General features: G+C 35.3%; 1 protein-coding gene across 11 annotated transcripts in view; it reads right to left on the reverse strand.

Moving 5' to 3' along the window:
* Window positions 1-12,982, reverse strand: part of eva1ba (eva-1 homolog Ba (C. elegans)) — a 33,128-nt gene extending 20,146 nt beyond the window's left edge. For 10 of the 11 annotated variants that reach the window (XM_087284842.1, XM_087284841.1, XM_087284838.1 and 7 more), the window contains exon 1: window positions 12,697-12,982. The gene's annotated coding sequence lies outside the window, so the exon portion shown is untranslated. 11 annotated transcript variants of the gene reach the window in all.
* Window positions 12,983-13,536: the final 554 nt, after the last annotated feature.

Below are 13,536 nucleotides of genomic sequence, written 5' to 3' on the forward strand. Positions count from 1 at the left end.
ATTGCAACATTTAGTTTTTCTACAATATATTAAATCCAAATTTCACAATATGACTAATTTTTTTGGAAAGAATTCATACTTTATTATTGATTAAAATTATTCTGCATAACAAAATCCAATTAAAAGTATAGATAAATACAAAATAGTAAAGACGCAAATGAAATAAAGAGTGCTTTTCTGATTTACTAAAAAGTTTTAAAGTATAATTTGAGAACGAACTTGAATAATTAAATGGCAAATATCACTGTATAGTCTTCAACGTTTAAACAGTACAATAGAAATTTTCTTTCTAATCTAAAGCTACAAACATTAAAATGTATTGTTCATTTAAGCTCTCCTAAAAGAGAGATTAAAAATAATCACAGGTTTAAAAAACTGCAAATGATAAAGGTTCACTACATTATAGATAATCTTCAATTAAAAACCAGATCAACTATAATCATAGTGGACATTGCACATGCTACGATGTGACTATTGCAAATGTGTACAATGTGATATCGATGCGTAAACGATATATTGTGCAGCCCTCAAAAATGTAATAAAATTTAAGCCTTGTTAAATGTTGAATGTTAAAATAAAAAGCTCACTTCAAAAATGAAAAAAGAAAAATGTTTTCCTCTTATCCCATAAACAGCTGTGTTGGAAAACGGTGTGATGTGCCCCTGGAAGCACATTTAAAACTTTAAAACATTGCTTTTGTCAGTTTTTTTTTTTTTAACTTGGAAGAGCGTTACAACCCCAATATCCTCATAGTCTTGCATTCTTTCCATAAACGACCATCCAAAAGCACTGCAGAAATGCTGACGTTACAATCTCTCAGCCAGCATGAGACCCTCGAGTCTTGTTTCCTTCCATCACCCAGATTCACCTGAACACCAAACCTGTCCAAAACTGTCTCAGTAAATCAAAGGCAGGAGCTCAATGTATCTTCCAAACCCTCAGAGGTTTGAGTAACTGTTCAACCAGTAAACTTGGAGCCATATTCACCAGCCGAGCTGCCTGTAAAACTGCTCAGGAGGGCCGATGGTAAAAAAGCATTGGCAATGTAAATTAACCTGAACTCCTGGACCTCACCATGACACTTTCTAAACAATGCAGAGTGTCTTTCTTTCTTGTTGCTCTTGATAAAGAATCTAGCAGATTAAAGTGTGTAATTCATGGGCACTGTGTTTCCTGCCAGTAGCTCTTACCGAGGGGGTTATTTAATTTGGAGCAGAGTCAGACATGTGGTTGCCATTAAATTCTTGACCCCAGCATCAAATGTGGGGTCGAGCCCATAGACACATGCCAGAGAGAAACAGGAGACCAACCAGCGGCTTTCTTGAGTTTCTTAAATGCACAAACCTTACTGTATAAGATCATTTTCCCTCATTAAAATGTTTTACCACTCTTGGAGACTCCAGTCTTATCAATAGCATAATATAATATAGACAAGCAAATAAATTCTGTTGTCAAAAGTGATTTCTATCAATTAAGGAGCATTGCCAAATTGAGGCCTTTTCTGTGAATTTAGGAGTTGGAAACCATCAATAACGTTTTTATTTTGTCCAGATTGGATTACTGCAACTCTTTGTATTTAGGAGTTTCACAGGCTTCAATGCAGCTGCAAGGTTTTTAACTGGGACAAAAAAATGTAGTATCTCACCAGTTTTATCATCCTTTCACTGGCTCACAGTCCAATTTAGGATTCAATAAAAGTTATTGTTATTTGTTTTTAAAGGTTTGAATTGTCTGGCACCTACATACATTGGTGGGCTTCTTCACTGGCATATGTCATTGAGGCCAATTAGGTCAGAAACCAGTTTCAGCTAGTTGTTCTCAAATCACGGTTAAAATCAAAAGGTGACGGGGCTTAATTTTAATCTGTTTTACATATTTTTATATATAAAAAGTATAGATTTAGTATGATGGTTGTTTTGTAAAGCACTGTGGTCAACATCTGTTGTTTTTAAATGTGTTTGATAAATAAAGCAAACAAATATAATACCCTCTTGTTCTGAAGTTTGGATCAGTATGATTTTATTTTAAAGAAATTAATTTATTTATTCATAAATTTTCCTTTGGCTTAGTCCCTCATTTATCAGGGGTCACCAGAGCAAAATGAACTGCCAACTTTTCCAGCATATGTTTTACGCAGCGGATGCCCTTCCAGCCCTATCTCAATCCCGGGAAACACCCATACACACTCACATTCAGTCACACACTCATACACTACGACCAATTTAGTTCATCCAATTCGACGACACCACATGTCTTTGGACAAAGAAATGAATAATGTTGTATTGATCAAAATTGATTGTTTAAACAAATTATGTTCTGAACTTTATATTCGTCTAATAATCATGGGGAAAAAGGATTATGGTTTACACAAAAATATTAGCCAGATTTGTTGGCTGCACATCCATGACCCAAATCTCCCGTTCCACATCCCAAAGGTGCTCTATTGGATTGAGATATGGTGACTGTGGAGGCCATTTGAGTACAGTGAACTCATTGTCATGTTCAAGAAACCAATCTAAGATGACTCAGAGTTTATGACATGGCGCGTCATCCTGCTGGAAGTAGCCATCAGAAAATGGGTACACTGTGGTCATAAAGGGATGGGCATGGTCAGCAACAATACTCAGGTAGGCTCTGGCGTTGACATAATGCTCAATTGGTACTAATAGGCCAAGAAAATTTTCCCTTACAACCCCACAATATAACACCACCACCAGCCTGAACCATTGATATAAGGATGGATCCATGGATTTCATGTTGTTGATGCCAATATCTGACCCTACCATCTGAATGTTGTAGCAGAAATCGAGACTCATCAAGACCAGGCAACGTTTTTCCAATCTTCTATTATCTAGTTTTGGTGAACCTGTGTAAATTGTAGCTTCATTTTCTCATTCTTAGCTGAAAGGAGTGGCACCTGATCTTCTGTTGCTGTAGTTCATCCGCCACAAGGTTTGACATGTTGTGTGTTCAAAGATGCTCTTCTGCATACCTCGGTTGTAACATGCGATTATTTGAGTTAGTGTTGCCTTTCTATAAGCTCGAACCAGTCTGGCAATTCTCTGGCCTCTGGCATTAACAAGGCATTTGAGCCACAGAACTGCCGCTCATTGGATATTTTGTCTTTTGCAGACCATTCACTGTAAACCCTGGAGACGGTTGTGCATGAAAATCCCAGTAGATCAGCAGTTTCTGAAATACTCAGTCCAGCCCGTCTGCCACCATCAATCCTGCCACGTTCAAAGTGACTTAAATCACCTTTCTTCCCCATTCTGATGCTCGGTTTGAACTAAATGCCAAAATGCATTGAGTTGGTGCCATGTGATTGGCTGATTAGAAATTTGCGTTAACAAGCAGTTGGAAAGGTGTACCTAATAAAGTGACCAGTGAGTGTATATATACAAAAGTTTCTTCAGCAATTCAGCACATTTTAAGGATTTCTGAAGGTAAACAAATGAGAGAATCGTTTCTACAGATGACACAAGAAGCCAAACAGAAATTAATATGACTGCAAATATAGTCAAGCCTGTATATTTTGACTGGTGTCAAAAACTTTCACTACTGACAATTTTTTTTTTTTTTTTGGGGGGGGGGGTGGGGGGGGGGGGGTTGGGGATCAAACTGTCAGATATGCTGTGGTTTCTTGCCATGAAAAAAAAAACTGTAATTGATAAATGATTTTGAAAAAAAAAAAAAGATAATTTCCATGCATTTCCAGAAAGTTGATCAGTTTTCATTTTATTTTGCAGTCAAGCCCCAAAATTTTGGTTATCGGTTTCCAAATATTAAAGGTTATCAGTATATCCACTAAAGGTTCCATATCAGAGCAACCCTAAGATTCTGGTTGAGTACAATAACATCTTAATTCCTATATATCTAATGATGTTCAGAGCCAGCCATATATTAAAGAGACAGTCCATCTCCTTAGATGTACCCTCAATCTAAAACTTTCACAGCACTTCTTTAAGCTGAAGGTCTCCTTTTCAGATTGTCCTCATGTTGTGCATTCAGTACCAGCGAATGACCCTGATCTAACAGAGACCGTATGTGTGTGTGGTGTCAGTGGGGGTTGTGTGGCTGCAGGCGGTGCTCTTGGGTGTTAATATGGACCAGATGTGTGCCTCAATGAAGCCTAAGAGCCTCAATAGTTTTCTATGCAAATGCAGAATAGAAAAAAAACACTTCTTTTAATAACGTGTGTTTTAAGTACCCTGATTTCAATCTGCCTCCAGGCTTAGCAGGGCCCAAACGCTCTCTATGGGAAAGTACTATGAGAATGCAACACAATCTCTACTCATTACTGAAACCCTAAAATAAAAGCAATTAAGACTTGTGTTAGTTTTAAAGCCCCAAGGAGACCTATTATGAAAAGGAGAGTGTGAGTTATTTCGGTTTAATTATGCATCTGCAGTCTTGTTGTCAGTGTGAAAACATTTGGGCACGGATGAAAACCCCCTCAGGTGATCCAGTGATCTCATCTGCAGATCCATCTGAGCCCGAAGGCCTTCACAGATCCTTAAAACATGCTGGATCGATTACAGAGACCCTCTGATTACTGTATGACACACTAAACACAAGGTCCATCTTTCCCATGGGTGGGTGGCAGTGTTAACCCCATCCTGACCATAGAGATTTGTCTAAACAATACTCAGTTTGTGAGAGTAAACATGCTCATATACTTTCATGTTCTTTAAGTTCTGTTGTATTTTTCTTTCTGTGATATTGGTGTTTAAATAATTTAATGGCATTATGTATTTGCTGCAAATAAGGTCAATTGCATAAAAATACTATAATACCAATAATGAAATATTTTTCAGAAAATCCTTTTGAAAGTCTCTTGTGCTCAAGAATGTATTTATTAGACTGTAAATACAGTAAAATAATAATGTGCAGAAATATTTTTGCTATTTAAATAGATGTTTTTATTTTATATATTTAAGAAATAATTTTATTGCTTTTTCGACAACAATCACTGCACTCTTTTACCAGGCACACGATAATTCAGCTTCATTCTGCTGTGCTGAAGTGTTATTTAAGATTAATTAATCATAACTGTACATAACAGTTCTTGTACATTCTTTATACTAAATTTGTGTAACTTATAATAGTCAATTTTATTATGTATTATAAATAAGTTAAATGTATTATATTTTAAGATAGAATATATATATATATATATATATAGTAGCCATTGATATATTTATCAATTTTATATATATATATATATATATATATATATATATATATATATATATATATATATATATATATATATATATACACAGTTGAAGTCAGAATTATTAGTCCCCCTTTAAATTTTTCTTTTCCTTTTTTAATTATTTCCCAAATGATGTTTAACAGAGCAATGAGTTTTTCACAATATTTTTCTTCTGGAGAAAGTCTTATTTGTTTTATTTTGGCTACAATAAAAGCAGTTAAAAAAATGTTTAATCCATTTTAACATCAAATTTATTAGCCTCTTTAAGCAATGTTAGGGAAATAAAATAAACAGGGGGCTAATAATTCTGATTTACTGTATATGTTATTTATTGATGTACTATTTTTATTATAATTTATATTTTAAATAAAAATAATACATAACTTACATATAAATAAATATAATAAATAATGCAAATATTTAATTTTATTCAGAATAATAAATATATTAGGCAAGGCAAGTTTATTTATATAGCACATTTCATACACAATGGTAATTCAAAGGGCTGTACATAAACAAGAATAAAAGAAGCAAGGAAATAAAAACAATAAAGAATAAAAATTATTTAAAAACAGATTAAAATGTGTTAAAGCAGGTTTTAAAGCAATGAAAAAGAAAATAAAGTCATAATATTAATCAGATTAGCACTTCAAAGTTAATTGATTTTTAAAAATATATGAAGAAATTCTTACTTGAATGGTATTGATTATTATGCCCAAATCTTTGTAGAATGCCGAAGAGCAGACAGAGAATGAATGATGTTAAACTTTGCACACACCCATGTTCAATTTCATTTCAAGGGATTTACTGATTCCCTTTAACCATGTTATTGCTTCATAAAATGAGACTGACACCCTCAGTGTGTTTGTAAATCAATCTGCTGCTATTAAATGAGTGAATGAATGCATACCATACAGATGAGATTTAGTGCTATACTGTATTATCTGGCGTTTATTGTACTGTTGGTTTCGGAATTGATTCTCAATTAAAATCCACAAGCTCATAAAAACAGAGAAGGGGAGAGAAGGAATGTCTGGGAGGTGTTTAAAAGCAAAGGCTGACACCGTCATTAAACATCTCAAACCCTCAGAGCAAAAGGAGTGTCAGTGTAAATATTCCTCTGAACCCATCAAACTCAGATAAGACATGGAGGAGCCCAAAGCCTTCCCTATTCTCAGATCTCAGATCAGTCACTAACTAGACGATGTAAAAATGACCGAATCAGCATGTTGTCAATTTCAGAGCTCATGAGTCCAATTCGAAGATCAAAATAGAATGTCATTTTCTGTCACTGACTTGAAATACACCAGACAAAAGTATTGTCACATATCCAAGTTTTAGGAACAACAAATAATAACTGATTCATCTTTAATGCCTCCTTCATCTAACCCCAGACATGCTCAATAATGTTCATTTCTGGTGACTGGGTTGGCCAATCCTGGAGGACCTTGACCTTCTTTGCTTTTAGGAACTCTTGATATGGAGGCTGAAGTATGAAGAGCCCTATCCTGCTAAAGAATTCTTCCTTTCCTGTGGTTTGTAATGTAATGGGCAGCACAAATGTCTTGATACCTCAGGCTGTTGATGTAGCCATCCACTCTGCAGATCTCTCGCACACCCCTATACACACCCCTAACCATGATTCTGACCCAAAATTTAAATAAAAAAAATATTTTAAAGCAATAGAAAACAGTTTTTCAACATCTCTACAATGCATTCTTCTGTGAATGCAGCGTGATCAGTATACGTTGTGTTTGTGTATTCCTCCAGTCTATCTTTCCATCTCAGAAATGCGGATACAGCCGGACTTACAAATGCATAAAGAGCAGGGATTGACCTCTGACCTTCCCTAAATCTACAGACTATGTTCACTACCGGCACTGCAAAAGATAAGGAGACTTACTGATCAACAGCATAGAGAGAAAGAGAATTTGCGAAAGAGAGCAGATGCTGAACGGTTCTGAACACAAGTCAGCCATCTCTAAACAAAAAGCAGCTGCTCGGTTTGCACATCTCTCTATCGCCATATAAATCAAACCAACACTGTGTGACAAAACAAACAAAGACTTTAGCAATCAGCTGTACAAAGGTGTGAGCCTCTGAATAGACTTCCATGTCAAAGGTAAATCTAAATGGTTTGTTATATACTCCAAAGTTTGGAACCTGTAAGATTGTTTAATATAAAAAAACATATTCTGCCCTTCAAAGAATGCATTTATTTGATCAAAAAGAGACAAAAAAAAACAACAACAACAACTAAAATTGTGACATTGTAACAATTTAAAATGAAAGTTTTCTTACTTTCAGAAATAAAGTTCAGTTTAAAAATGTATTTATTCCTGTGATCTAAAGTTGAATAGTTGCTTCATTATGTCAAATAATCTTTCAGAAATCGTTATAATAGGTTAATTTGATGTTCGAAAGAATTTACTTGTATAACATGTCTTTGTTAAGTTTTTTCAAGATTTTACAACAAAGCCCAATACCCAAAACTTACCACAGGCAGGTTTAGGGAAAAATTAAAATTAAATAATAATCCTTATTAAAAAAGAAACAACAACAACAACAATAATGATAATAATAATAATAATAATAATAATAATAATAATAAATTAATTAATTAGTTAATTAAAATAAAAAAAAGAAATCTAATCAAGCATCAATTCACATTCCAATTCTTATATGTGAGCTTTTCAAGAGCCAAACATGTTATAACATTTCTCAACCAAAATCCAATGGAGGGGCGATTACTAAAAACATTTATTATTATTATTATTATTATTATTATTATTATTATTATTATTATTATTATTATTATCAGAGCTGAAAATTGTTGGAATGCTTCATATTTTTGGGGAAACTGTGATAGCATAACCGTACCATTAAAAATAGTTACATTAAAATGTGTTTTATTATCCATTTGTCAGTGAATATATGCAATGTATTTCGGTGTATTTGAAGAAAACTATTGATTTATTAAACATATATTTATTAAAATAATATTTTAGTCACAAAACATCTTCATTCATTTTCTTTTCCCTTTATTAATCCGGGGTCGCCACAGCGTAATGAACCGCCAACTTATCCAGCAAGTTTTTACGCAGCGGATGCCCTTCCAGCCCAACTCATCTCTGGGAAACATCCACATTTACACACACACTCATACACTACGGACAATTTAGCCTACCCACGCGAAGGCAGGGAGAACATGCAAACTCCACAGACAAACGCCAACTGAGCCGAGATTCAAACCAGCGACCCAGCGACCTTCTTGCTGTGAGGCGACAGCACTACCTAAACCGCCACTGCCTCACCCACAAAACATCTTTAGAAATAGAAAGATAACATTTAAATTAATGCGAAATATTGCAAATAAGAAAATTACAAACTACAAAATTTCAACAAAGTTTGATCTTTTTTTGAGTTTCTCCTGATTTTTACTCTTTTTAAAAAATTTATTTTATTTTTCCCTAACATATAAACTTGAGCTACTCATTTTTTGGATCGTTATCATAGGTTGTTTTCTTAGATCAGCTCCAGATTTGGCTTCATTACTGACTAATCTAATGTACAGATGTTAACACTACAATATGTTCCCTCTGCCGCCGTGCTCGCAGTTTGGGTGGCAGCAGTAAATGCTCCTACAACTTTTGACCGATGGGTGGTGCTTTAACATTATACTTCGTCAGCTCAAACATCAACACACAATTTGCCTTTTCACAATACTAGATAGGACAGTGCTGTACATGTACCTTAAAAGTACTGTATGTGATGTTATGTGTTCATTCATTCATTTTCTTATTAGCTTAAGCCTGGTTTATACTTCTGCGTCAAGTGACTGACGTAACCCACTGCGCATGCAACGCGCGTAGCTGTGCATTTATACTTCTGCTCGCTGTTTCTGTTGGTCTGTATTAACACTTCCGAAACGCTAGTTGGCAGTGAGGTGTTAATGTTCCTCTGAGTCAAGTTTCTTCACTGGTGTTTTTTTTTTTCTGAACGCTTCCTGAATGTACAAGTGGCTCCAACTCGCTCATTCTGAGGCAGGAACCGGCGGACGTGCAACAACTTTAACCATAAGACACAAAACAAAACTTTTTATCCGGAGCTCCTTCACCGGACTAAACATCGCTCCATCGGGGTCGCGCAGCGATCAGTCCCGCCCAGACTCGTCAGCGCTACCAAGCCGACTAATCACAGAGCTTGCGCTATGCGTCGTTGCAACGTGTAGTTACATTTTTGAGAGGTGCACGTCAGCGATGCCGATGGCCACAGTGTAGGGCTATGCGTTGACGCGTCCTTTTATTAATCAGGGATCACCACAGCAAAATGAACCGCCAACTTATCCAGCCTATGTTTTACGCAGCGGATGCCCTTTCAGCTGCAACCCATCACTGGGAAACATCCATACACTCTCATTGAAACACATAAACTACGGAAAATTTTGCTTACCCACTTCACCTATACCGCATGTCTTTGGACTGTGGGGGAAAACCGGAGCACCCGGAGGAAACCGATGCAATCACGGGGAGACCATGCAAACTCCACACAGAAATGCCACCTGACCCAGCTGAGGCTTGAACCAGCAACTTTCTTGCTGCGAGGAGATCGTGCTACTCACTGCAACACCGTGACGCCCCGTAATGTGTTCAATTAAAATATAATTTTGTTTGGTTGTTTTGGTTTTCTTAGTAATTAACATGCGATGAGAAGCATAGCCCTAGACTGCAAATATTAAGCAAATATAAGAATTGAGTTCTTTAGCCTTTATAGTGCCCTGTTAAATTGTGTTGGGGTAAAAGGAATGTTGGATTTCTAAATCCTTTAGTTTATTTAGAATATAAAAAAATAGAACAAAATAAAAAAAATTTACAATCAAATAAATAAAACAGATTGTAATGGCAACAACACAGGACAAGACATATTTAAGACACGTGTGGCGGTAATGGTCCAATTGAATTGTCACCCACTGTATATGCAAAAATATAATATTGTAAAGCATCCTGCTGAAAATTTTAATTTAAAAGAGAGATTTGTGAAGGGGTGTACTCATTTATGCTGAGCACTGATTATCTATCTATCTATCTATCTATCTATCTATCTATCTATCTATCTATCTATCTATCTATCTATCTATCTATCTATCTATCTATCTATCTATCTATATATATATATATATATATATATATATATATATATATATATATATATATATATATATATGAACACAGAATATGTGCAGTTGAGAAAGACTTAGACTTTTAATATTGTGCAGAGAAAAAGAGGACGTATGTATGTGTGCGGCCAATGTAGGACTGGAGAATGATTGACACATTTACGAATTTCACTAAACTCCACCTGTTAATATCAGCTGCCTATATGTTGCAGTCAGGAAACATAAATGTTGCAGTCAGGAAAAAATAAAGGTTGCGCACCTCCTGAATTTTGTATTGCATTGAGGATAACAATGAATTGCATATATGTAAAACCTTGAAAAACCTCTCCTGACGTTTTTTGTTGATAATTCTAAGAACTAATTATTATTATTATTATTATTATTAGTAGTAGTAGTAGTAGTAGTAGTAGTAGTAGTAGTAGTAGTAGTAGTAGTAGTATTAACTGAGTACCAATAATAAATTATCATAATGCAACAGTGTATCAGCCTATTAGAATGATTTTAGATGGAGTGATGATGCTAAAAATTTTGATTTGAATTACAGAAATAAATGCAATTTAAAAGTAGACTTAATTAGAAAAACACTTATTTTAAATTGAAATAATACCTCAATTTTCTAGTACTGGGTTGTTGCTGGAAGGGCATCCGCTGTGTAAAACATATGCTGTAATAGTTGGTGGATCATTCCACTGTGGCGACCCCACTAAAGAGACTAAGCCAAAGGAAAATGAATGAATAGTATTTTCAACTAAATAAACGCAGCACTGATAAACAGAATAAGCTTCTTTTTTAAGCCCTTGGGATGTTTTTTTAAGTATTTTAAATTTGTCTGAACCTGGACTTATCTTGACAAACTATATATCATATATCATTTTCAAGTATGAACTCAAAAAGTGAGTTGAAAATTAAGTGGTTAAAATATAAAAAAAATTGTAATGTACAGTTTGACCAGTGGTGTAACTCAAAAGGTGTGGCATGAAAACCCAAGGGACTTTTAACCCCTCATCTGGCTCTTGAGCAGGAAACCCCTTTTTGTTGACAAAACACGTCAGCCACGCATGAAGCCCTCACCTAGACTGCCTGCTCACGTTACATTATTAGTGAACTTCCCTCAGATAAGCACACAATGAGCCTGGGCGTTTATTTTGATAATGATAAAACATTAACCGATTCACAGCTGCAGCTCTAGCTCTAGTTTGTAGAAAAAACTTCTCAATGCATCTCAGTTACATTAAAGATTGCTCTGTCCAGCATCAAACTCATGCACGCAAACAACCACAGACACACAAACATGGGCTGGATGCGGTGCTAAATGATGTGAAATAACTTCCAGCTGCACAGATGGCACGTCTGACTGCTTGATTCATAAATCATAACCTTGCAGAACATGATTCATGAGCATGAGTCAACACATTCATAGCAATATATGACACGTGCCAGACCTTTGTGTTTGCAAGTCAGCGTCACATTCATGTGAAATTTAAGTAAAAATACACTGTAAAAAAGTTTACATTTTTTCTCATGGTTGTTTTTTCCCCCCTATTTTTATGCAAATTCAAGTTATAAATAAAGTATATAAATAAAATTACTATTTAAATTAGTTACAATAAATGTGTTAGAAATATATAATATGTATAACAAATATTTAAAAAAAATTTTGCAATATTAATAATAATAATAATTCATTTTCTTTTCAGCATAGTCCCTTTAGTAATCTTTGGTTGCCACAGCGGAATGAACCGCCAACTTATCCATCATATGGTTTACGCAACAGAAGCCCTTCCAGCTGCAACCCTTCACTGGGAATATAATAATTAATTATTTATTATTATTATTATTATTCATCCATTTTCTTTTCGACTTAGCCCCTTTATTAATCCGGGGTTGCCACAGCGGAATGAACCGCCAACCTATCCAGCAAGTTTTTAAGCAGCTGATGCCCTTCCAGCCGCACATCTCTGGGAAATACTATTATTATTATTATTATTATTATTTCTATCTTTATACATATCTGTAAGATATCATTTAATAAAGAATACGATAATCACTTAACTATTTTACTTATAAACAAAGTTTCATTTTAAATAATGTTTACAGATCTTTACTAAAAAGAAAGTTTTCTGAAGTGTACGTAAAACAAGAACAGTAAAAATACATGTAATTCAACAAAAAAAATCAGGTTACCTCATTTTAAATCTAATTTTTAATTCGTCTTAACACATCTATTACAAATCAATATCCCTCAGCACAGCATAACTGAGAGAACAGCATCTGTTTGGTTTACTAAAGTTGAAAAACTCACCAGTTGGAAATCAATGTCCCCCTACAACAGCATCCCGATCTCCATTCGCCTTCTAGAGAAGTTAAGTCCAGAACTGACGGCATCAACACATTAAACGGCCCAAACACAGAAGAGTCTTCACACGGCTGTCCAATGACCGAGCGCTCAGCAGAACCCGCGTTTGCGTGGCTTCCAGTTTACATTACAAGCAGCGGCGTGTTCACTCTTTCAGCCGTTCAGTACGAGCAGCAGGAAAACTGTCACACTGTCCTCACGCACACACGCACGCGCGCGCACATACAAAACTGAAAGACATGGAAACAGAGGCAGAGAAGGAGAGCGAGGAAAGAGGGGAAAAAATAGAGGTACAGCCTTAAATGGGCAGGGTTTGTGAAAGGGAAAAAGGGAGGGAGAACGGGGTCTTTCCCCGGTTGTGAAGGAAACAGGCATGAAAAGCCAACTCTGGACCAATTAACTAAAATTTTCCACACTGAATAAAACATGGCAGAACAGAAAGAATGAAAGAGGCTTTGAGAGTCTCTCGGACTCAACTGGGAGCGTTTGCTTCAGTTTTTAGCTTCAGTTTTTTTCAACTTTTGTAGTTTGCCAAGCTACATGCTAATCATAATTGAAAGCAGCTCACAGCACAGAACTACAGTGAATCTACTGTTCTGAACAAGTGTTTCAGCCTCACTGCAGCCAAGCTTCTTTTAGTTAGACATTCATGTAGTGCTAAGTCTGTTTCGTAAAATAAGACATAATGTATATATAGTTTGTGTAGCTAATAATAATAATAATAAATACAACATTGGTCATGATATGAGATTTCTCATTCAAATAAATTCATCTTTATTTCTATAG

Source organism: Danio rerio, chromosome 16 (assembly GCF_052040795.2).
Source record: "Danio rerio strain M-AB ecotype USA chromosome 16, GRCz13ab, whole genome shotgun sequence".
NCBI lineage: Eukaryota > Metazoa > Chordata > Actinopteri > Cypriniformes > Danionidae > Danio > Danio rerio.